Source organism: Myotis yumanensis, unplaced genomic scaffold, assembly GCF_028538775.1.
Source record: "Myotis yumanensis isolate MYYU_CA2020_CCGP unplaced genomic scaffold, mMyoYum1.0.hap1 SCAF_12, whole genome shotgun sequence".
Classification (NCBI taxonomy): domain Eukaryota; kingdom Metazoa; phylum Chordata; class Mammalia; order Chiroptera; family Vespertilionidae; genus Myotis; species Myotis yumanensis.
The window spans coordinates 60,254,094-60,278,674 of NW_027223763.1; the positions used below are offsets into that span (position 1 = coordinate 60,254,094).

The following is a 24,581-nucleotide window of genomic DNA, read 5'->3' on the forward strand; positions in this document are numbered from 1 at the left end:
GAAGACTTCAATCTTTCATCACTAAGTATGATGCTGGCTTTGGGTTTTGCATAGACGGCCTCCATCAGATTGAGGAAGTTCCCATGTATTCCTAATTTATTGAGTATTTTTATCATGAAGGGGTGTTGAATTTTGTCAAATGCTTTTTCTGTATATATTAAGTGATCATATCATTTTTTGTCCTTTATTCTATTGATATGGTATATTACATTAATGATTTTCAGACGTTTGGAGATTTGTGTGTGTGCGATTGTTAATCCTTACCTGAGGACATTTCCCCCACTGATTTTTAGAGAGAGAATGGGAGGAGGAGGGGAAAGAGAGAGAGACATCACTGTGGGAGAGACACACGGATTGGTTGCCTCCAACACATGCACCTGACAGGGGCCAGGGATTGAACCTGCAACCCAGGATTGTGTTCTTGACAGAATCGAACTCAGGACCCTTTGGTGCATGGGCCGATACTCTAACCCAGCCGTGGGCAAACTACGGCCCGCGGGCCGGATCTGGCCCGTTTGAAATGAATAAAACTAAAAAAAAAAAAGACCGTACCCTTTTATGTAATGATGTTTACTTTGAATTTATATTAGTTCACACAAACACTCCATCCATGCTTTTGTTCCGGCCCTCCGGTCCAGTTTAAGAACCCATTGTGGCCCTCGAGTCAAAAAGTTTGCCCACCCCTGCTAACCACTGAGAAACACTGGCCAGGGCTGGAAATTTGGTTTTAATAAATGAGAATTGAACACAGATGTCAGTACTTTAACTTCACAAAAAAGAAATGCTTCAATTACTAAAGCTGACATATTAATTTGAAAAACTATCACAGTGATCGAACACATACTAACATGTCACTCTTGACACCTGTCAACACCACAGACAAAGCAGAGATAGGGTTGTTAATAATGGAATAGCCTTTCATGAAAGCCCATCTACGCTTTATGGAAAATATTGACAAGTCTTCACTTTCTCATTCATTGTATTGACTTACCATCTTCATCTATACATTTCATAAGGATGCTTGTGGTTTACCTTCAGGTTGTTAGTAAAATAAATGAACAAGACAATGCCAGAGACTGACATTCCCCATGCCATTCTTCTACAGAATACTGTCCAAGTTTACATAAATCCATTAATTAATACTTTAATGCTCAGCCATTCCCTTAACAAGAAATCCACCCAACAAGGCTATGAGGTAAAGCACATTTATCTTACTCAAAAATCCATCTTAGGATATGTACTATAAATGAAGATGTATATAGTGAATTCCACTGTACTATGCTCTGTGAGGACCAGGTACGGTGTCACTGTGTTATCCCCAAACCCCAGAACTGCACCTGACACATAGGATGCTCTTAATAAACATTTGTTATAGGACTGAATGAATTTAATCCCTTGGTGTACTAACATAGCATTCAACCAAAAAAGAATAAGAAATTAGGTTTTTTTGGTTAACCTAGTGGTCGGCAAACCGCTGCTCACGAGCCACATGCTCTTTGGCCCCTTGAGTGTGGCTCTTCCACAAAATACCACGTGCGGGGCGTGTACCTACAGTGCGATTGAAACTTTGTGGCCCATGCGCAGAAGTCGCTTTTCGGCCTGGGCAAGTCTATTTTGAAGAAGTGGCGTTAGAAGAAGTGGGGGGTGTCGGTTGGTCAGGTGACAGGAGACTCGGGATACACAGCGCGCCTCAACATTCATGCACGAGTTGAGTGAGCCAGTCAGTCAGGACTACCCTAATTAAGTTAATAACAATGTACCTATCTATATTGTTTAACTTTAAAAAATTTGCTTTCAAGAGAAATTTCAATCGCTGTACTGTTGATATTTGGCTCTGCTGACTAATGAGTTTGGCAACCACTGGGTTAACCGTTGCCTCCAAGTGTATCCAAATTAAGAGCTCGACATTTTTTTTTCCTTTTTTGGTCCAGGTTTTGTGTGGCTTGAAGTTCACTTTCATGGGCCCACCACACAGCAAACCTAGTTATAGGGCCTTGGGAGGGGCCTGGCAAGTTGGATCCCCGAGGCTTCAGCTTTATTAGCTTCCCAATGAAGTGCCTTTTCTAAAAATGTCACGATGGATTAATGCTAGTATCATGAATGCACAAATCAAGATGTTTTCCTCCTAAATGTTAACTCAAACTTTTTTATTTCCTCATTTTGAGACAGGCCAGTCATCAGGACAAGGGGAACAGGGGAACTGAAACAGCCAGCTGAACAAACTAGCAGAGTAATGGACAGCAGACACAGAAGGTCACCTCCCTGGAGATAACATCTAGGCCTCCATTGTATTTCAGCTCCAGACCCAGAAAAGCTGCAAAACCAGGTGGGCCACACCAGGACCAGCTGTGATGACTGATGACTCCCTGCCCTGACACTGACCAATCAGTGAAGACCATGACTCTGAAGGAGCACAGCTAGAACACTGATGAATATTCTGTTGACACCGTCCCCTGAGGCTTCCCCTAAGATTCCTGCCTGTGAGAAAGAAATAAAAGCCTTAAGACAAAGGATCCAGCTCGTGCTTTCCCTCTGGGGGAGCACCCAGAACTCCCCCACCCGCACCCCAGCCATTCCCTTTCCCCTCTTCTTCCCCTATTTCAGCGGTTCTCAACCTGTGGGTGGCAACCCCTTTGGCGGTGGAATGACCCTTTCACAGGGGTCGCCTAAGACCATCCTGCATATCAGATATTTACATTACGATTCATAACAGTAGCAAAATTACAGTTATGAAGTAGAAACGAAAATAATTTCATGGTTGGGGGTCACAACATGAGGAATTGTATTTAAAGGGCCAGAAGGTTGAGAAACACTGCATTTCTTCCCCCACAGACATGCATCTTCTAAACTCTAAGGAATCCCATGAGACTCTCAACCTGGGAGCAATGGGCAGCCATGGCGCATTGCAGTCTAGTCCCTTGACCCTGTCCCCAAGATCCGCTTTTCTCTGATTTCCCAGAGAACTTCGGAAGCCCAGCCTCGGTTCTCCTGTTGCTTCTTTTAGACCACGCCCTTTCTTGTACCATCCGCAGCTTTAATAAATGTTCCCTCATAGTCATCTGGACTCATGTGTGAAATTTCTCCTGCATGAAGTCAAGAAGCCACATACTACCGGCTGGCGCTAGGATGCTGAACCACAAGAAATTAGAAAGGGCATGCATGCTATTTATTAAGGATCAGGATAATTCAGACTAAAGAATAGTATTTGATTTTATTTTTCAAGTTTAATTATCTGGAAAAACCATAGCAAAAACTAAAATCCTGAAATTTGAAGTGATAAGGAGTTCAGTGGCGTCAGCATGGCGTGAAGACGAGACGTACCATGGAAATAACAGACAGATCCAGAATCGGGGGCTTGAGTTGAGCCATTAGCTAGATGTGCGACCTCGATAGGTTCCTCATTTCTTTGCAGCCTCAGTTTCTCACCTGCAAAATAAAGCCTCCGGACTAGACCAAGTCTGAGGTCTTTTTCTGCTCTGAAATTTGATGCCTGTTTCTAAGTAGAACAGATCTGAAAATCCATTTCTGTAATCACAAAATCAGATGTCAAAACCGACCCTAAAAGAGAAAATACCGGGGGAAATGTTAATTTTCATAATGCCTTATCTCTCATTTGAGATTTTTCCTTTATAGATAAGAAGAAACAAACAAACAAACAAAAAAACCCCTTTAAAGTCTGTTCAGCATTTGGATTCTGTCCTCTTTAGGAAACAAACTCGCTGGCCTGATTCTCAAACCTTATAACCAAAATGGGACCATTTATAATTCCAGGAATTTAAGTCAGTAAAATGGTGTAACTTTATGGTAACAAGGAACGAAAGGAAGACAATAGGTTTGAAATTTGTGTAAGAACTTGACACCTGCCAGATATCTGAATGTAGCCACATCGGCTAGCTTTTCCTATTAATCCAGGAAACTCTTTCCTAATTTGGTAATTCGTATGATATCTTATTTAGATTTTCTAACATCCTTTAGGGAGAACCAATATGTTAGAAGAAAAAAGGAGCAACAGTAGATTCTGTTAGAAAGAACAAAGGGAAAGAAAACTGGTAGGTTTGGGAAGGAGAATACAATGAATGACTCAAGTAGACCTGTAGCTGCAACCAAATTTACATGCAAAAGAGTTACTATGACTACAAAGGTGGTGTCTTCGAGCGATGGATATGAAAATCTTTTCAATGCTAGTTGCAATCAGAGGAAGTCTGCCATTTCAAACTGCTGACAGGCCCCCACCTCCTCTTGTACTTTGTGGTTTCCGGACGGAATATCCTTGAAACCAAACTATTGACCTGTAATAGTACTGCTAAGTACTTTGAGTTCCCTTGTGTAAGGGCTACTTTACAGCCGTTCCAACATTGTGACTGATTCTTCATTTGTTGAGTCAGAGCTGGGGGACCCTTTTTCGGTGATGAAGAGCATGAGGATCTCCCTAAAAAATCTTTAAGGTGTAAGTTGTCAATGGTCACGACTTTCAGTCAATTCAGAGAACATTTATAGAGCAAATATTAAATGCTAGGAAACTCAGGTAGAGAAAGTTGGGTTCTGGTCCCCAAGGACTCCCTGTATAGGGGGAGTGATACTGAGTAATCTTTTGGCGTTCTTTCCAGCTCTTGTTTCAAGATCCTAAAAGAAATAGCCACCATTTCTTGTAGTTAAATATAGATAATGCTGGAAGGTGCCTGAAATAAAACCACCGTGACAGTCTCGGTATTACCAGACTACACAGATGCTCTCTCGTATCTCTGCTAAGTTTAAGGGACATACATGTATTCTGTTTTTAAAAGGCATGTGAATAATGACATTGGAGCTCTCTTTATATCCCAGGAAAGAAATGGATGACATTTATTTAAAGAGTATTTGACATGAAGGGAAACTAAGTTTTGCCTCTCTTCAGAATAATGATTAATAAGTCTAAGAACAAGTTTTTTTTTTTTTTTAATGCAACGTTGGAAATGAGTATTTCAAGATTATTTAGTAAGGCTTTTCCATCCAGACCATAAGGACTTATTGAGAAGTCCCAACTGCAGCATCTGAGTGTTACTTCTGGTCCAGTCCCAACTACTAGTTGTATATTTGCAAATAAATGAGTGAATGAATATACTCTTCACCTTTTCTTCTACTTTTCACTTTTAATTATTACACACTAGAAGCCCAGTGCATGACATTTGTGCACCCGGGGGTGGGGGGAGGGGGGTCCTTCAGCCCAGCCTGCACCCTTTCGCAGCCTGGGAGTCGTCAGACATCCTTAGTGCTGCCGCAGAGGAAAGCTGTTGTGCTTGCCAGCCGTCAGCCCGGCTTGTGGCTGAGCGGCGCTCCCACTGTGGGAGTGCACTGACCACCAGGGGGCAGCTCTTGCATTGAGCGTCTGCCCCCTGGTAGTCAGTGAGCATCATAGCGACCGGTTGTTCTGCCATTCAGTCGATTTGCATATTACCCTTTTATTATATAGGATATTACTTTAATATCAAAAAATGTCCATATGAGTTATCTGGAGCTTAGAATGGTAGGCTAGTTTTTGGTTTCTGTCTTTATAGCTATACTAGAGGCCCGGTGCACAAATTCGTGCCCTGGAAGGGAAGGGTCCCTCAGCCTGGATTGCAAGAGAGCAAATGCCAGGCCGAGGGACCCCACTGGTGCATGATCGGGGCTGGGGAGGGACACGGGAGGTTGGCCAGCCAGGGAAGAACCATGGAGGGGCTCCAGGGTGTGTCTGGCCTGTCTCATTTAGTCCTGATTGGGCAGACCCCAGCAGTAAGCTAACCTACCTGTTGGAGCGTCTGCCCCCTGGTGGTCAGTGCACATCATAGAGAGCGGTTGAGTGGCCTTAGCATATCATTAGCATATTACACTTTGATTGGTTGAATGACCAACAGGATGACCAGACACTTAACATATTAGGCTTTTATTATATAGGATATGTTTTTTTTTAAAAAAATCCATCAACAATGGATTAAAAAACAACAACAAATGCTATTGGATTTTCCTATATCACACAGGAACAGATTAAATACTCTGAGATGTATCAGAGTGAACAGAAAAAAAACTTTAGAATTTTAAAAGTTTTGAAAACTTATGCACCTGGCAGATGATTGTCTCCAGGATGTTTCACAGCTTGGGAAACTCTGGTCTAAAGATTGCTGGTTGGAACCATAGGAAGCAGCAAGGAGAAATTTAGCCCTGAGTGAGTAATGCATCCTATTAAAGGCCCGAATGGGGAGAGATTGTTCTGGGTACGAGGTGAGGTTGTCTTGGACACCCCAACCCAGCATTGTCCCACCTGCCTTAGGACCCTGTGGCCAGGCAAGGAACAGTGTCAGGAGAGCAAGTACCAACTACAGGGAGCTGGGCTATCCAGGCAGAGGGAGCTCAGTGCCTGGGAGTGAGCACCTGGTGGATGAAGTTCATATATATAGACATTTTATTTAATCTATTAATATAGTATCTGTTTACAAAGATGATTTTTAAAAATCTGTGTAAATAGAAAAGAACATAGGAGACTATGATTAAGTCAAGCAGTCGTAGAAAAAAAAGGGAACTGTGTCAAGAACGTGAAGAACTGATCAGCTCTAATGGTCACAGGTGGAATAAGTGACTACACATAATCATAACCAAGTAGAATGAAGGATGCACACCATGCCCAAGAGGATAAAGCATCCTAATCAGAAAGTGCTAATTCAGTTGATGAGTTGAGTGAAGTAGATGGTTATAGGAAAAACCAGGGCAAAATTCATACCTCTGTTGTATACAAGCAGTGACTTCTTAGAAAACAAAACAATGGAATCTTATCACAATAATAATTTTTTAAAACCATGTAATAATCTTAACAAGAAATGTGTGAGGTCTGTAGGAAAAATGGATAAAACTTTTAGAATTGACTAGATAAATAGGTGTATAAAATATGGTATCACCTTTCTCTTCCGTTAAATTCAAAAGTGAAATATGCTTATTGGGAATGTTCCTAATAACCAATTTTGAAAAATAAAATATTTTACCTTATCTTCTCCTAAACACTTCACTCCCTAGAGGTATCAGGTTACCAGTGTGCTGTGTATCTTTCCAAATATTTGAAATATTCACTTCATTTTCATTATTGAACTTAAATTTGCAATGGGTTCATTGCAAATTTATGATTACTATTATATTTGGTTTGGAATATCTATTTTTTCTTTCTCTTTTTTTTGAGTCCTGTTGGATGAATCAAACAATTTTTTATCAGCCCATTTCCCCTCTCTATTAACTTTTTTTTTTTACATTCTTTCACTGTTTTTTCCAGAGGTCATCATAGAGATTTCAGCCTGCAGTCTGTGTAGTTTCAGAATTTGGTGAATGGTTTGTTCCCCCACCATGCTCTGTCTTGTCTTATGATGTTTCTAATTTTAACTCTCTGGCCCCACGAAACCACCACAATCTCTACTGGCTACTCTGTCAGCCCTCAGCAGCCCTCTGTGTGTGCAAAGCTTGGGTTCTCAGCCGCTTGTCCTTGCTCAGAATGGACAAGTGCCCTCAGAGAAAAAGCAGTTGCAATGAGCAGCTCACCTCTCGGTTGTTCCCCCCTTTCCAAGATCTTGGCCCCTCTAATTCTGGTTGCTTTAGCAGCCCTTTAACCGCTTTAAACATAAATCATGTTTGTTTATTCTGTCATTTTATTTGACTTTGCTAATAGTTCTCAGTGGGAATGTTGGTCTGCTATAAGCCATTTCATCACATCCCATGCAGTGAAAGGTAATTTTTAAAATTCTGAGTGATAATATGCCCAACTAAAAATCAAGGTTCCTTTCCTAGGAAAGATGGGAATAATTGGTGTTGGGATACACAACTAGCACTCTGTGGGTGGTGGAAGCCAATTATAGTTTCAGGGTGAGATGAGGAACTTCCTCCCATATAGTGAGGCTACCGGTTGCCAGAACATGCCTGTGGCTTTAGGTGAGCTTATAAAGCAACCATAACTTGATCATTTGGCTCCATGCTTGGATTCATGATCACCAAAGAACCTCAAGGTAGTGATTTGGCTTTTCCTTAGAGACTTGAAGAGAATGTCCTGATAAGAAAGTATGATTCTGCCAATTAGTTTGGCAGTTATACTTCTCAAGGTAAATAATAAAAAACAATGCCATCACCTGCATAATGAACCAGTCTTCTTGAGCCCATTTTGCCTTGGATAAAATGACAAAAGACAGTTCTTGACCTACCAGAATTTGAATAAGTACTGTCAACATTTAGACATTAGGTATCACCTTCTAAATCTAGCAGCAGGTTCCTGAGTGTGGAATGAAAGATGAATCTTCTGTTTAGAAAGATCTTGCAAATGATATCTAAGTTTTCAATAAAGAGATGAAACATAACAGTGGAAAGGTCATGTCTGAAAACTATTTTCTGCTTATGTCAAATACGTGACTGGAAAGTGTGATCCTGAAATTTGGTGAAAAGAATATCACAGAGAATTCTAAAAGATTATCCCTCAGATTGATTGGTCTGCAATTTGAGGATTATAAAAAACTAGAGGCCCGGTGCACAAAAATTTGTGTACTGGGGGGGGGGGGTCTCTCAGCCAGGCCTGAGCCCTCTCGAAGTCTGGGACCCCTCAGGGGATGACCACCTGCTGGCTTAGGCCTGCTCCCTGGGGGATTGGGCCTAAGATGGCAATCAGACATCCCTCTGGCAGCCTGGCAGCCCTCAGGGGATGTCCACTTGCCAGCGGGGAGCAGACCTAAGCTGCAGTTGGACATCCTTAGTGCTGCTGAGGAGGCAGGAGAGGCTCCCACCACCACCGCTGTACTGGCAGCCATCAGTCTGGCTTGTGGCTGAGCAGAGCTTCCCCATGTGGGAGCACACTGACCACCAGAGGGCAGCTCCTGCATTGAGCGTCTGCCCCCTGGTGGTCAGTGTGTGTCATAGTGACCAGTCATTCCCAGTCTTTCTGCTGTTAGGGTCAGTTTGCATATTACCCTTTTACTATATAGGATAGAGGCCTGGTGCACGGGTGGGGGCCGGCTGGTTTGCCCTGAAGGGTGTCCCGGATCAGGGTGGGGGTCCCGCTTGGGTGCCTGGCCAGCCTGGGTGAGGGGCTGATGGCTGTTTTCAGGCTGACCACATCCCCTTTAGGGTAGGGGGTCCCCACTGGGGTGCCTGGCCAGTCTGGGTGAGGGACTGAGGGCCATTTTCAGGCTGGCTGGGACTGAAGGTCCCAGCCTCTCCTTTTTTCTTTCTTTTTTTTTTAATTCTGGGATTTATTTACCTTCTATAATTGAAACTTTGTTGCTGTCACTGAAGCTGAGAGCCGGCTCCAGCTCTGAGGTCACGGCCTGCTGAAAGCAGGTATCTGGGGTTTGTTTAGCTTCTATAATTGAAACTTTGTTGCTTTTGGAGCTCAGAGCCGGGCCGCGGCAGGCAGAGAACCTTGGCTTCCTCCATCACTGGAGCAAGCAAGCCTCCTGCTCGTTTCAGCTGCGTGGCTGCCGGCCGCCATCTTGGTTGGCTGTTAATTTGCATATCACCCTGATTAGCCAATGGGAAGTGTAGCGAAGGTACGGTCAATTGCCCTTATTGTCTTTTATTAGATAGGCTGTTTGTTCTTTTCCAAGGTCGAGCAGAATGTAGATATTGGCTACTGTGAAAGAACTTCCCTAATAAGTTAGTCGCTGCCAAACATCAGGCTGTAATACACAGAAGAGCCCTAAATTCTGAGGCAAAGAGCTCTCTTGGCACCCATTTCAATTTTATGGAAATAATCAGATGATTAAGAGAAAAAAATGGTAAATGGAGAGATCTTTGGGATTCTCCTACAGATTCTGAAAAAGGCACTTAATTTTTCTAACTCTAATCTCTTCCTTCTCCAATCTGTTATGGAAGATAAAATCTGGCCTCTGAGGACATATTGATCAGACTAATGGAATAATAACTGGAAGGATCCTGACTTCATTGGATGGGCTCTGGGCTGATTCCTCTAAAACCTGTTCTTACCTAATTACTAGCTCGATTAAAATTCATCATTTTATTAACGGTGGTTTTTTTTTAAAAAAAATGTATTTTATTGATTTTTTACATAGAGGAAGGGAGAGGGATAGAGAGTTAGAAACATCGATGAGAGAGAAACATTGATCAGCTGCCTCCTGCACACCCCCTACTGGGGATGTGCCCGCAACCAAGGTACATGCCCTTGACCGGAATCGAACCTGGGACCCTTCAGTCAGCAGGCCGGCGCTCTATTCAATGAGCCAAACCAGTTAGGGCTTAACGGTGGTTTTTAAAAAATCATTTGGAATGTTTGGTTATCTTTTTCCTCCCCTTTTAAATATTTATAGATAATAATCTATTTAATCCTTAGTCTCATAAAATCAGATTTTTGCTGTGGTATCAACCCCTAGAAAAATGCATCTATGCACAAACCACAGACTTTTGCTTGTAGTTTCAGAAGATTCATAGACTCCCCAGAGCACATGCAAGAGCTAATTTTATATCTTCTAAACTAAAGGAGATAAAACATTTAAATTTTTTCTAATGTATATTTATCAGATTTTGAACATTTTGTAAACAATCAGGTTCCTTTGTATTCCTACTTTCCAACATTTTACTTTATGACATCTTTTCAAGTTCATAAGATCATACTGAATAAAAACATAAAGAAATATACAAAACAATGGTAGCCAGTGTAATGAGCAATGGATTGCAAGTAATACCAAAGACTTCCATATTTCGACAGATATTATTTACCCATTTAGCTTTTGCCCTATTTTTTTTTTTACCTTAATTAAAATTGGTTGTTTTCTGATGGCTCTGTTGGTGTGTATGGTTTGTGGCAACCAGTTGCTGAAATTCACAGAGACATGGTGGTCTCTTTTAGTCCCTCCCATGTGTACTTTCCTAGTAGGAGCATCCTATATGTGCACTGTCTTCTGCCTATTTTCCCTCTTTGCATAGTTAAATCCTCCTTATTCTCACCTGGTTGGTGAGTGGCTTCCCTCCACACGGTTATTCAGAGACCCAGGTTTTTTCCATGTTGTGGCTCCCCAGTTCTCTAGGATCTCAGAGTCCTCTGCTTCTAGTAGGGGAAAGAGAGGATACAGAAAATACCCTCGTATAATCAATCACCTTCACCTAGAAGTGACATACATCATTTGTAAGCATATTCTGATGTCAAGAAAAACTCACATGGTGACACCTAAGGTATAAGGGGTTTGGGACATGTAATTCCTGGTTGGGCAGCCACTTCTAGGTATACCTCAACATGAAGAGGGAGCATGAAATTTTGATGGCTTCTACTCATTTTTGCCACACCAGAGTGTACACTGGCATCGAGCACAATGGCAAACCCTATAGGCACTCAATAAATATTTGTAGAACAAATGCAGTTGTTTGAAGTAGTTTAGGATGAGCAGCAATATAACAATTTCATATCTGATGTACAGAGTTTGGAGAAGCAGCAGCTTCAGTATGATGCAGATGTGGGCACATATTAGACCCCAGGCTCAAGTCTGCACAAAGATGTCTCTACTGAATAATTAAACTTTTTTTCCTCAGATGTTACATTTATAGAAAAGTACTTTTAGCTATTTTAAAACCTTAAATGCTCTCTGAATAGCTTTAGCTTATTTTTGAAAAAAATTTTGGTACTGGATGGTTTCTGGATGATTGCAACATCAAAGAGCTTTACATACACGTGTGAAAAAGACCAATTTAACTGTCCACATGTCTGTATCTCTTCTAATGCTGCCAATTTATACCACACTGTGAGGATTCATGAACAGGTGGGAGAGACTGGTACTAAATCAGATTGGATCCCCAAGATGAAATCTGCTCACATAGAATTCATAATCTAGATTTTGCTTCTAGAATACACAGATAAATGCACAATTCCTTCATTTTGTTTCATTAATTAAGATATTGATATTCCATGTTGCTATTTATCTTACAGATTGTAAAAGTATCTTACAGATACTTTTTGCCTTTAAAAGGTGGATTTGCAAGTATCTAAAATAATCTATTGAGGATGTGTGAGATCACTTTTAAAGAAGGCCTGGTCCAAGGATACTGGGAGACTTTATATAATGTTCAATATATTTAATAGCACAGGGAATTGTTTCTATAGCACAGGTTTCCAATATCTATATACATAAAGCCCTAATATGCAAATAGACCGAATGGAGGAAAAACTGAACAACCGAACAACCAAACAACCAGTCGCTGTGATGTGCGCTGACTACCAGGGGGCACACGCAGAACATGGCAGGCGTCGGCCATGGCAGGATGGTGTAGTAGGTAAGTGGGGGTGCAAGACTAAGGCAGGGCACTGGCCACTGTCATTGGGGTGAGCCTCTGGTGGTTACTGAAAATTCTTTGCTCCTGCACGCTGTGTCCCGCCCAGCGCTTGCACCTGCTGCGGACACCTGGTGCAGGTCCCAATCGCCCCTGAGGACTTCTCCACCTCCCCCTGCTCTTGAGGGGTGATCAGGGCAGCAGCCGCTGCTCGCACCTGCTGACAGTGCTGGCCCCGCTTGCACCTGCTGCTGGCACTGGCCCCAATCACTCTGCACTGTCAGTGGGTGCGAGCCGGGCTGGTGCTGTCAGCATGTGGGAGTGGCAGCAGGAATGAGGCTGCCTGCAGACAGGAGACGGGGGGGGGGGGGGGGGCTGTGGTGGGAGGGGCTGGTTAGGGATGTGGAGGATGGGCTGAGACCCGCCCCTGTGCCACCCCAGCCTTGCAGCCCACAGTTCCTTTCAAGGTGTGCAAATTTGTGCACTGGGCCCCTAGTCTATAATAATAAAAGTGTCATATGCTAATTAAACCAAATGACCTTCCAGATGACCTTCCAGACGACCATCCGGGACCACACTACGACACCCACTGGTGCCAGGCCAGCCAACACGGGTGTGATGCGATTGGTTGGGGGCCTGGCTATAGCCCCATGATTGCCCCAAAAAGGGAAGCCCAGGCCACTGGCTGCAGCAGGTCCCAGAGGGAAACTGGTGCCGGCAGCCAGGGGAAGGAAGGCCTACTCTTGCATGAATTTTCTTCATCGGACCTCTAGTTTTTGTATATAAGGCTCCTTTTGAAACTCAGAGAAACATCACAAGCTGTTGCATGCTGGAAGCTGTACTTTTAATGTCAATAGATTGAGAAATAACTTAATGATATTACCAGTTCTTGAGCTTAGCCATGCTTTGAAGATATATTCTCATGTTATTAATCATCACAACATTAGTATGTTTTGATAAAAAAAAAATAAGACCTGTGTTTGGGCAGGGGCATGTTATTTATGCCTTCGTATGAACTTGTAGACCCTTCAAGGGCTACAAGGCCAGACCAGGAAGTACTGGTTTAGAATAAAATATACAATTGATGATGGACATCTTTTTTAAGTTTTTATGAAAATTTATTCTTGACAAAGGCCTGAAAGCATTAACTAAAATAATTTCTTTTAGGCCTCATGCCTGATGCTGGTCCTATTTCCCCCATGATGCCTGATCTTTTCCTGATCTGGCCTTCCCCCATGATGCCTGATCTGCTGGGTGTGACCTCTGGTAATGCTGTGTGGATCTAAAGCCTTATCATTGCTGGAATGATTCTCTTCTCCATGAGTTTGTGGTTAGAGATTGATGATGTGTAGCACCAAGGACTGGGCTCGGAAAGATATCATTAATTAGGTAGTCTGCTGAGCTACAGCTCACTTTGCATTATCTCTGAAATGATGTAATTGTATATGCTTATGGAAAATAAGAGCACAAACTCAGAATTTAAAAATAACACTGCAATTTATAAGAATTACATTGCAGGATGGGAGGGAGTACTTCCCAGCCAGAGGAAAGGTCCTGTCCCATTCTACTTTCTTAACACATTCAAATGATAAGCTTACTTTGATTCATACGGAAACCTCAGAACCCTAATCCAAGAATGTGGGGGGGGGGGGGCGGGGGGGGAAGAGGGCCTTGGGACCCTTACATGAGGGAAGCCACTCTCCTCCCTTTCCTTTCAGGAATCAGACCTGTCTTCAGACTCACCCTTCCCACTGCTGTTTATTTTTCCTTTACCTTTTATGAGGGTTTCTTTCAGTAAAATCTCTTCCATGTTTAATCTCCTTTTGACATTTGCTTCTGGGAGGACCAGAACTAACATCCCACTTATTAGCTGGGATTAACCCTTATAAACATGGGCTTTCTCAGCAGTAACAGGGGTAAAATAATATAGGGTGTCCCAAAATCCATGCAAGAATTGCAAATCTTGCGTGAATTTTGGGACACCCTATAGTATTTAAGTTCTTTGTATTGTATGAGAATTAATTTTGAAAATGGATGAAAAATTCCAAGCATAGCGCTTGGCACATGGCCACTTGTCAATAAATAATAATTGGCATTATTATTTTTTCCACCCTTCCGTGCTTCTGGAAGTCTCTGCTTAGGAGGAAGTTGAGAAAGCTAAGGTTACCTTTACTTGGAGAAGTCCTGGATTCCCAAATATAGTTGGGAAAGAAACCTCCCATAAGCCCAGGGGGATCATAACCAAGTTTGTTGTAGCTGCCTGTGGTAGGGTTTTCCTTACTGTTGGGTTGTTGTGCCTTGTGTACTTGGCCAAGAGCTGTTGAAAAATCTGTTACCTACTGAGGTTATGGCAAGGATGGGCAGGGGACTTCAGAGGTTCTTGGCCAGTCCAAGAGCCTCTTCTTCACACGCCAGTTTTTTCTTTTTACATAACTTTAGACTTACATAAAAGTTGCAAGAATAGTACAAAGAATTTCTGAATATCTTCACACAGATTCCACAAATATTCATGCACACACACATTTTTTCCCCTGAATTATTTAAGAGAAAATTGCAGGCCCGATGCTTCTTTACCCTGAAATACTTCAGCATGTTTTCTCTAAAAATAAAGAATTTTCTTACATAGTTTTTTCTTACATATAATTTCTTACACAGTTTTCAGTCAGAGAATTAACAATGATCCAATCCTATTACATAACAAGGATCCTATTATCTAACAGATCTTTCTCATGGTCTCTGTAATATCTTTTAGAATAATGGAAAATCATAGGTCAGTCTTTAGAGCCATCCCTTTTACTTTGCCTGAAATGTAATTGTATGAATAACTATTAAGTGCCTACTCAGTATCTGGCAGGCACTGACAAGACTCAGGTGGGGAAGAAGGCCTGTCTAAGGAGCTCAAATCTACTCCAGGAAGTACACACTAGTAACTAGTGTTGGAGTGAGGCTTGCAGTGCGGTATGTGGGGAGAGTCAGTGAGAACTCATCTCTGCTGGGGTATAGGGTCTAAATTCTGCATGGATGGTGAACATTTCCCAGTTGCCATTTCACATCTTGCCCTATAAATAAATCCAGAGCAGCTAGATTTTTGTCTTCTGCACTGGAACAGATCATTTCTTTGATTAAGCAGGAGATGAAGTAGTTATTTTGCTTATGGGGACCATATTGTCCCTTAAAACTTACCTTGGTAAGAAGCTCACCATGAGAGGCACATGGGAAAATAGAAACCCTCTGAGGTTGGTTCTGGTGGACTTGCTAACTCGAGCTCTCTCTGGGCATGTGCCCATTGAGGTCTGCATCACCACCATTTAAATTATTTCTCTCATTCTTTTTATTGAACTAGTTTCTGTCAAATACTCACATAATGTAACTGAATGACTGTTCTATATATTCAGAAGATGGAAGATTATTAAGACCAAATCTCTGCCCTGAATGAACTTACACCAGAAAAAATAGGACAAGGACACAAATGTTCATAGAGTAAAATATGAGAGAAGTGATTTAAGAAGATAGATTACAAGGAGTTATGCTCAGGAAAGATTTCATGGAAAAGGTAGCATTTAAGACAGTCAGTAAAAGAGAGAAGTAAAGAAGTTTTCTGGGCATAGTTGGAGACTTACATTCTATGGGAGGCATAGAGACTGGAAAAGGCATAGAGACTGGAAAGCACTAGAGTGAATGGGGTACTCAAGTGTATCCAAGAGTGGGGAGCCCCACTTGGCAAGATCTTCTGGGACTCGATGCACTTGTGGGAGAATAGCGAGCAGCAGGGTGGAGAGAGAATTTGGGGCAGTTTGTGGGGCAACTTGGAGTGTGGTCCCCATTAAATCTTCTAGTTCCATGAGTGAGTCCTGGGAACAATTTGTTTTCCCTCCTCGTTCTCTCTTAACATTCCCTCTTCCCCGTATGCTCCCATTTCCAGCTCTTTTCTCTTGGCATCAAGAGACATGTTCTATGATTAGGCTTCCCTCCTCTCTTGTTCCCCACACCCCACTTTGTTGAAGCACAAGGCCAAACTTTTTCATATTTCTAAGTTGTCATCACATCGCCAAGATAAGGGATGCTCGTGTACCACTATAGTGAACCAGTGCTGTGGGTCATCTGAAGAATGGTCCTCTACCAACTCCCAACAACGCACCTTGGCAAGATTGGTCTATGAGGCTCTAATCAGGTTCAGTATTTTAGTCAAATTAGCTTCTTTGCCTCCACTTCCCAATGTATCACTGTTCTAGACCCAGGATAACTTGGATGAATATGGTAGAATCTCTGAGTTCATAGGAGTGCCTTCTTCCTGAGAATGCCAAGCTAAGGAGACTAAAAAGCTATGCTAATATTTTTTTCTTATTTGGGGCATTCAAATGACCACAGAGGAAGAGAAATACCTACCAATACTATTTTTAAAAAGGTATTATTAACTTTATTACCATCGTTCCTTGACCCCAAGACGCACTTCTTCATGTATTTTGACATTTCTGAAATGGGATTGTGACTCACATTCAACATGCATGTTTACTAGAGTATCTCTTTGTTTTCCTTCCCTTCTACTTACCCCCGTCTCTCCCCCAAATAAAAAACAAAAATGAGCCAAAAGCTCTTATTAAATTGCTGTCGACAATCAAGGGAATAGGATGATATTTTCTATTCCTCATACCTGTCTCTTATTAGCTAGGTGAGGAAAAGTCATCTTCTTAAAATTTCCTATTGAGGATTAAGCATCCCTCCCAGAGGATTCTGTGAACTCTGGAATCACCCATGTATAAGGCATATCTAGACTATTTCTGGCAGCCGATGCCCTTTCCTCTGCAAACCAAGTCTCATCAGAACATTTCCCACGTGTGCATGTCCTTTTGCCGTCTAATTGTCCTCAGTGCCCTTCACGACAGAGAGCAGCAAAGGATTAATTTTTGAAAACATGACTGCCTTTTATGACGGTTATTATTTTTTATGTACAAATGGGCCTATGATGATACAATTACAAGTAGAGGCACTTTGGTGGATGGCTTTATTTATCCCCTACAATGCAGAATATGAATGAAATATTTTTAAAAATAGGAAATGAGGCTGTTTTCCTAGCATTCTGACTGCAAATTCATGAATGAGAGGGGCTCATATCTAGATTCACATGGGGGCTGGGCAAATGATATCATATTCTTGCCTTCAGTTTTTCTCATGAGTTTTAAAAACTGGATAAAATTTAGTTGAAGTGTACAGATTGGACAGATGCAAGAATTAGAAAAAGTGAACTGGTATCATAAAAGGACACGTGGCCTGAGGGGATGGGTATGTGGAGGGGAGGGGATGCTGGGGGTTAATCTAGGGCCAGTTGCTTCAATGAATTGAGGGGAGCAGGGGAGTATGAAAAAGACAGGTGGGCCTGGCCGGTGTGGCTCACTGATTGAGTGTCTACCTATGAATGAACAGATCATGGTTCAATTCCAGGTCAGGGCACATGCCTGGGTTGGGGTCTTGATCCCCAGTAGGGGGTGTGCAGGAGGCAGCCAATCAATGATTCTCTCTCATCATTGATGTTTTTATCTCTCCCTCTCTCTTCCTCTCTGAAATTAATAAAAATAAATATTTTTTTAAAAAGAAAAAGACATGTGGGTCTGCTTCTCAGGACCAGAGAAGCCCTGCTTCTACACCACCATTCTATTTGCTATCCTGGTGGGGTGATTTTAACAAATTCAACAATTATCCTTCTGAATCGCTAATGGACCTCCCGCAGCTCTTTCCTCCAGGCCCAGCTCCTCCCCACACTGCCTGCTCTCCTCTCCCCCGACTCTCTTACTTCCCTTTTCTTTTCATCTTCAACTCCTTTCTCACTTTTTTGGTCTCTACACAAAAACTGAAATCTGACATTCCCTATAAAACTCTCATTGTAGAGACCACATTTTCTTCATGTGCCTGACACTATAGGATATGAGGGTTTGCAGAGTTCTTGTTCCTCTATGCCACTTCGTTCTGGCTCTACCCTCTCTCTCCAGACTCTCCTTCTGGACTGCCCACAGGGTCTCTTCCATGACCCACTTGAAGGGGGGGAAGAGAGTGCAGTTTGGAGCACAGGTGTGTTTGACACTGACCTCCACCACTATAAGCCTATTCTGGGTGGTTGTGAAGACAAAATGATTCACTGTTGAAAAACGTCTAGCAGAGAGCTTGCCATGTTGCAAGCACTCAGTATTTTTCTTCAGTTCCCTCTCTCTCTTTCCCTCCTGCCTCTATTCTTGATTCTGCCATCTGCACAAGTCCTAGAAAATCTTTTAATTTCTGGGAACTAGATTATTTTAATCTGGTTTATGAGTTGGTAAGGTATTTCAACATCCAAGTTGATGGCTGTCCCAATTCCTTGGCTCTACAATTCTTTATTATCCCCTATTTTAATTACCTTCATTTTGAACAGCTTCAACCCCTACGAGATCTTGAACTCTGGCTCTTTCTTTGATGATTTCCAAGTGAACTTCAAGCACCTTTCCACAACCCTAGATTTACAGAGTTATATCTGCAATGTTGTCTTTTGCTTTTCATGAAGCCTTATACCAGGAAAAATAGGACAAGGACACAGCTAAGAGTTGGGGGTCCTGGATCATCCATTTGAAACTTTAATTCCCAACTATGTCAGGACCTCACAGGATGAAATGAAACGACTGACCCTACAGGAATTTACTGTTCTGGGGGCCAGTGAGGCCTTGAAAGTTTCATCCGAGCAGCTCTGCAATGTGATGGCCATCCAGACCCAGTGGACTCCAGACACCTAGCAGGATATTAAGGGGACTCTGAAGATTTTGATATTGACCCATGAGCCAAAGAGCCAAGCAGAGGACATTGAATGATTGACATATACTTAATGTATGAATTCTCGTCACCAGCTATCTCAAGTACATTTATATATTTTAGTCCTGGGGAGAGGACTATTCAAGATCTCCTTGTCATATCTCTCACCTACATGTCTGAGTGAAAAAAATCAAGTCCATTCTTTTATGCCTCTTTTAGCATTCCTCCACCACTCTCACTCTCTCACTGGCCCTCCCATCTGAAATACCTCCTCCCTGCTAGACCATTAAAATAGAGCCATTTCTAAGCTACGTTGAAATTTGATTTCATTTAAGCATGCATTTTTAAAGCATGTTCCTAAATAAATTTGCAATCAAATAAACTTGAACAATTGCAGTGCTACCAATGTCATCGGGTTCTCAATTACAGTTTATTCAGAGGCTTTCATTTCCCCAACTGAATTCTAAAAATGATTTTTAATTAGGAAAATACAATATTATCTTAAGATTTGTTCCGTGGTTCATAAAACAAGGAAGAAAAAAGGGACAAAGACTTCTGGCAGTGAAAAAACAATCTCAAACCATCAACTTGCCAAATATTTATTTTCCTTCTGAAACAAAAGTTATTGATTTTTAAATAAGGAAACCATTTAGGGCCAAGCTATACCATTCAAATTATAGTTGCTCTTTTTTTGCTAAACTTAGAATAGAAGAATGTATGCATTAAAAGCATTAGCAATTCTAGAAGCAAACGTTTTGCCCATGATATCCATCAAATTAAAAATATTCCAGAATAATGAGAAGGACAACATTGCCAATTCAGTATCCATTGCATATTTGACCTTTTAAAAAATATGTTTTCATTGTTTTTTTAAAGAGAGAGGAAGAGGTATAGATAGATAGAAGCATCAATGAGAGAGAGATACATGGATCGGCTGCCTCTTGCACGCTCCCCATTGGGGATCGAGCCCACAATCCAGGCATGTGCCCTGACTGGGAATTGAACCGGGGACCTCTTGGTTCATAGGTTGATGCTCAACCACTGAGCACACTGGCTAGGCTGAACTCTTCTTCTTCTTCTTTTTTTTTTAGTGGTAGCATAGATTTAGATCATACCGATGCCTGTCTGCACTGTCTTACCCAATCATTCCCACAATTCATTGATTAAATGCCAAAGCTGTGTCAGGGTTACTGGCTTCAGAAGAGGCAGAATCCAGTTGGCACAGAGAGAGAGAGGAAATCTCAAATTTTGGTCTCATGAGCAAAATATTCCAGCCATAACTCCAGACAGCTATACCACTGAGAAGTTCAACAGGGAGCCCACACTCTAGATCTTTGAAATCATTTGGCTTATGTTGAACTACTACCTATTCCAATTTATATCCGAGGAAGGTTATCATTCAATACACAAACCTACTTAAAGCGTGTTATAGGTTAGCTGTGAATTAAAGAAGTGCTTAGTAACTAATTCTGTCAAAATGATTGACCAAGTCATGTTGTGTAGACTAGAAATTTCCAATGTGAGTTCAGTGCAGCACCAATTCATTACAATTTTAAAAGATGATACTTAAAAAAAAAAATTCCCTGATGACCTAGCTGGTTTGGCTTGGTGGATAGAGCGTTGGCCTGCAGAGTGAAGGGTCAGGGGTTTGATTCTGGTCAAGGGCACATGCTTGGGTTGCAGGCTCAATCCCCAGTGGGGGGCATGCAGGAGGCAGCCGATCAATGATTCTCTCTCATCATTGATGTTTCTATCTCTCTCTCCCTCTCCTTTCCTCTCTGAAATCAATTCAAAATATATATATTAAAAAAAAATTCCATGGCCCTCTAAGCTTGAGAAATACAGTATTAAATGCAGGTAAAAAGGGTTTTTAGAGTAAGATATTTACACTGATATACGTATACACTAAATGATTACCAAACCTGTAACTAATCAAACTTTTCTTCATGTTTGAAAGAAGGATTTATGGATGCCTATATTCAGACACCATCATTGGTTTATGCCAAAGAGATGGTACAAGCAGGTACAGATTTCTTACTGATGTTAAAAAGCCTGACCTGTTCGCTTTATCACCAGTTTCCTGAGGGCCATCTTAATTTTCCAGTTCCTTTTTGCTATTTCTATTTTTTTAGCAACATGCTCAGAGACAGGGATGATTTCTAGTAGGTATAATGGCAAAATGCTTTCTTTATTCTTACTCTGTCCAGAAATGCCAGGAGGCCAACGTACTCTGCAATCTCTTTGTTTTTATTTGTGGAACTACTGGCCAAATTCTACTGTGTAGTGGATTGCTCACACACTTCAAGAGAGAGGAACAATGAGTCCCAGCTGTTTAAAGAATGGATCAAAGTCTGGACTGGTGAATACTAATGGAGAAAGTCGAGGCAATTTAGGAACTTAACTACAATTGGTGAAAGTTTTTACATCAGGCTCTATAAAGCACAGCATATTCTAGCAGTAATTCCAAGAAATCAGAGTATATCATTTTCAAAATGGCAAAAATAGAATTAAAAACAATTACGTGGTAAAATCATAGGAACTTAAAGGAAAACTGAATGTACACAGAGAGACTAACTGTGGTCATCCAGATTCGTGTAACAGTAGTTGCCCATGCAGCATTTTTGTTTTTAAGTAATGGAGGGCCCTACTGGAGTGGCCTAGTTGGTTGAGCACCATCTTGTGCATCAAAAGATTGCTGGTTCGATTCATGGTCAGGGCACATACCTGGGTTGTGGGCTTCATCCCCAGTTGGGGAGCGTACAGAAGGCAACTAATCGATGTTTCTCTCCCACATTTATGTTTCTCTCTCTCCCTTAACTCTCTCTAAGCATGTCCTTGGGTGAGGATTAAAAAAATAAAAAAACGTAAAGGTAATGGAGGGAGCCCTGGTCAGGCGGCTTAGCTGTTTGGAGCATTGTCCCATACACCAAAGGGTTGTGGGTTTGATCCCTGGTCGGGGCGGGTGTGGGAAGCAACCGATTGATGTTTCTCTCTCATGTTCATGTCTCTCTCTTGATCTCTCTATCCCTCTTCCTCTCTTCCTAAAATCAATAAACATATCCTCAGGTGAGGATATGAAAGAGTAATCAAGGGGAACTTTATCATTCTCCTAGGTCACCACTTTCAATAGTTTACAATCCTTGTCATCGTGACTCTTTCAAAAATTAAACCAGTCGCCAGCCTTGGCTAGCAGTAGCCATCATGAGAAGTAACAGGACTGGAAGAACCATGCTGGAAAAGGAAAGGCGATTTGGGGAAACTTAATTAGATTTCCTATGACCCTGTTCAGCTACAGATGAGTTTAACCTTAGCCACTTTCTTTTGTGTCTTGACTTCTGGAGAATTAACCCAAATCTTGCCTCCTATAAAGACAAAACTTATGTTTTTGCTTTAGTCTTGTTGATGAATGAGAAAGTCATCAGTGTTTGTCTGGTTTATTTAACAGATTATCATCAAATTGGGATTATAGGTTGTTTTTGTGACTGTATTTTAAATTGAAATTATAACTGAATTTTTTGTTGAGGTAAAATTTACATAGGATGAAATGTATTCATTTTAAGTGTGTTTGATGAAATTTGATAAGTGTATACTTCTGTGTAACCTTCACCCCAAATGAGATCTAGAATATTACTATACCCCAGAAAGCACCCTTGTACTCCTTCCTCTTCTCCCTAGGCAAATACTATTCTTATTTCTGTTATTATAGATTAGTTTTACAGTAATGGAAATTCACATAAATGGAATCATGTAGTATGTGCATTTGGCAATTGGTTTCTTTTGCTCAATATGTTTTTGAGAATTATCCATGTTGCTGTGTGTCTCAGTAGTTAATTCATTGTTATTGATGACTAATATTCCACTATAAGAATATATGTCATTTCTCTTGTCGATAGACAGGTAGTTTACAGTTTCTTCTATTGTAAGTAAAATAGTAAAAATTCTTATATAAGTTTATGCATGGACAAGTGATTTAATTTTTTAAACCATATATATTTTTATTATTTTTTTCATTGCAAATACTCTTTATTTTATTATTATTATTTTTAATAATTTTTTCTTTATTGATTAAGGTATTACATATGTGTCCTTATCCCCCCATTGCTCCCCACCCCTTCACTCATGCCTTCACCCCCCTGGTGTCTGTGTCCATTGGTTAGGTTTATATACATGCATACAAGTCCTTTGGTTGATCTCTCTCCCTTACCCCTACCCTCTCCTACCTTCCCTCTGAGATTTGACGGTCTGATCCATGCTTCTCTGTCTCTAAATCTGTTTTTGTTCATTTTTTATTATTCTTGACTTAAATGCATACAAATAACTGAGTATTTAGAAGACCATTTATTAAACAAATATTTGTCATGTACCTACTCTGAGGCAGGCCCTGTTCTGAGTGCTGAGCATGCAACAGTGAACAAACAGACAGAATCTCTACTCTTGTGAAAATCATGTTCTGGAGAGGAGACTAAAAAAAAAAAAGCAAGATAAATAAGTGAAAAAAATGTGTGTGTGTAGTATATGTCAGTAAGCCTTACAGAGTAAAACAAGGCAGAGAAGGGGAATATGGGTGTTAAGGAGCCAGGGACACTGAGAGGATGGCATTTGAGCAAAGCCCTGAGAAGAGGTGTGGGGCAGGCATTCCAGGTGAGAGGGCAGGCAAAGCCCTCGAGGCAGGCGTGCACCTGGAATGTTCAACATGCATCGGTGAAGTGAGCCTTGCAGGGAACGGTCAGAGATGAGGGATTTGGAAGAGAGTTGTTGATATGTTGGATCATATGTCAGTTACCAATTTATTGCCTCTTAGCTCGGAATTCACCCTTTTTGGCTGGCTTTGTGAACTCAGATCTGGGTCCTTTAAATATTTTCTTTTTCCTCGACAGCTCACATTGAAGCTTTGTCAATAGAGAGCACTGGGCAGGAATGGAATATTGGTGACAGGAAGTCTGGGGAAGCGGTTTGTGGTTGCTGTCAGCAGTCTGCTGCAAAAAGGAATAAAATAAGAATTATGTAGCCAGATTTTTAAAAAGCTCATATATTTGCCCTAGCCGGTTTGGCTCAGTGGATAGAGTGTGGGTTTTCTGAAGGGTCCGGGGCACATACCTCAGTTGAAGGCTTGATCCCCAGCCCTGGTCAGTCAGGGCACATGGGGGAGGCAACCAATCAATGTGTCTCTCTCACATGGATGTTTCTCTCTCTGTCTCTCCCCTTCCCTTCCACACTCTCTCTAAAAAGCAATGGAAAAATATCCTTGGGTAAGGACTAACAAAACAAACAAACAAACAAATAAATAATAAAAAGCTCATATATTCAAGTTAGGGGACTTCTTTATTTTGAAGTTGTGCCCTTCATACTTTCTTTGTGTCACTATGCTCCTTTTCCTTTGAAATTGCAGTAATAATAGATGGTAGGGTTTTTTAAAACCTTTCTTTGATAAAATTTAAAAAATCAGAAGCTTTATGTCTATTCTCCCTGAATGTGAGGGATTGTAATCCTTCATAAACCCAAAGTCTAAAAAATAGTGCAATGGTCTGGGAGAATTATGGTGAAGATGTGTTCATTCC

The 24,581-nt window shown here is 41.4% G+C and overlaps 1 long non-coding RNA gene across 2 annotated transcripts in view; it reads right to left on the minus strand.

The window, feature by feature from the left end:
* Positions 1-2,160: 2,160 nt before the first annotated feature.
* The window catches only part of LOC139020553 (uncharacterized), a 48,654-nt gene continuing 26,233 nt past the window's right edge, over positions 2,161-24,581 (minus strand). The window contains exons 2-4 of one of the 2 annotated variants that reach the window (XR_011473328.1): positions 10,939-11,038; positions 3,322-3,558; positions 2,161-2,478 (exon numbers count right to left, since the gene is read on the minus strand). This is a non-coding gene — a long non-coding RNA (uncharacterized lncRNA). Of the gene's footprint in view, positions 2,479-3,152; positions 3,559-10,938; positions 11,039-24,581 lie in introns of those variants that run through there. The other variant, XR_011473327.1, reaches the window with a different exon arrangement.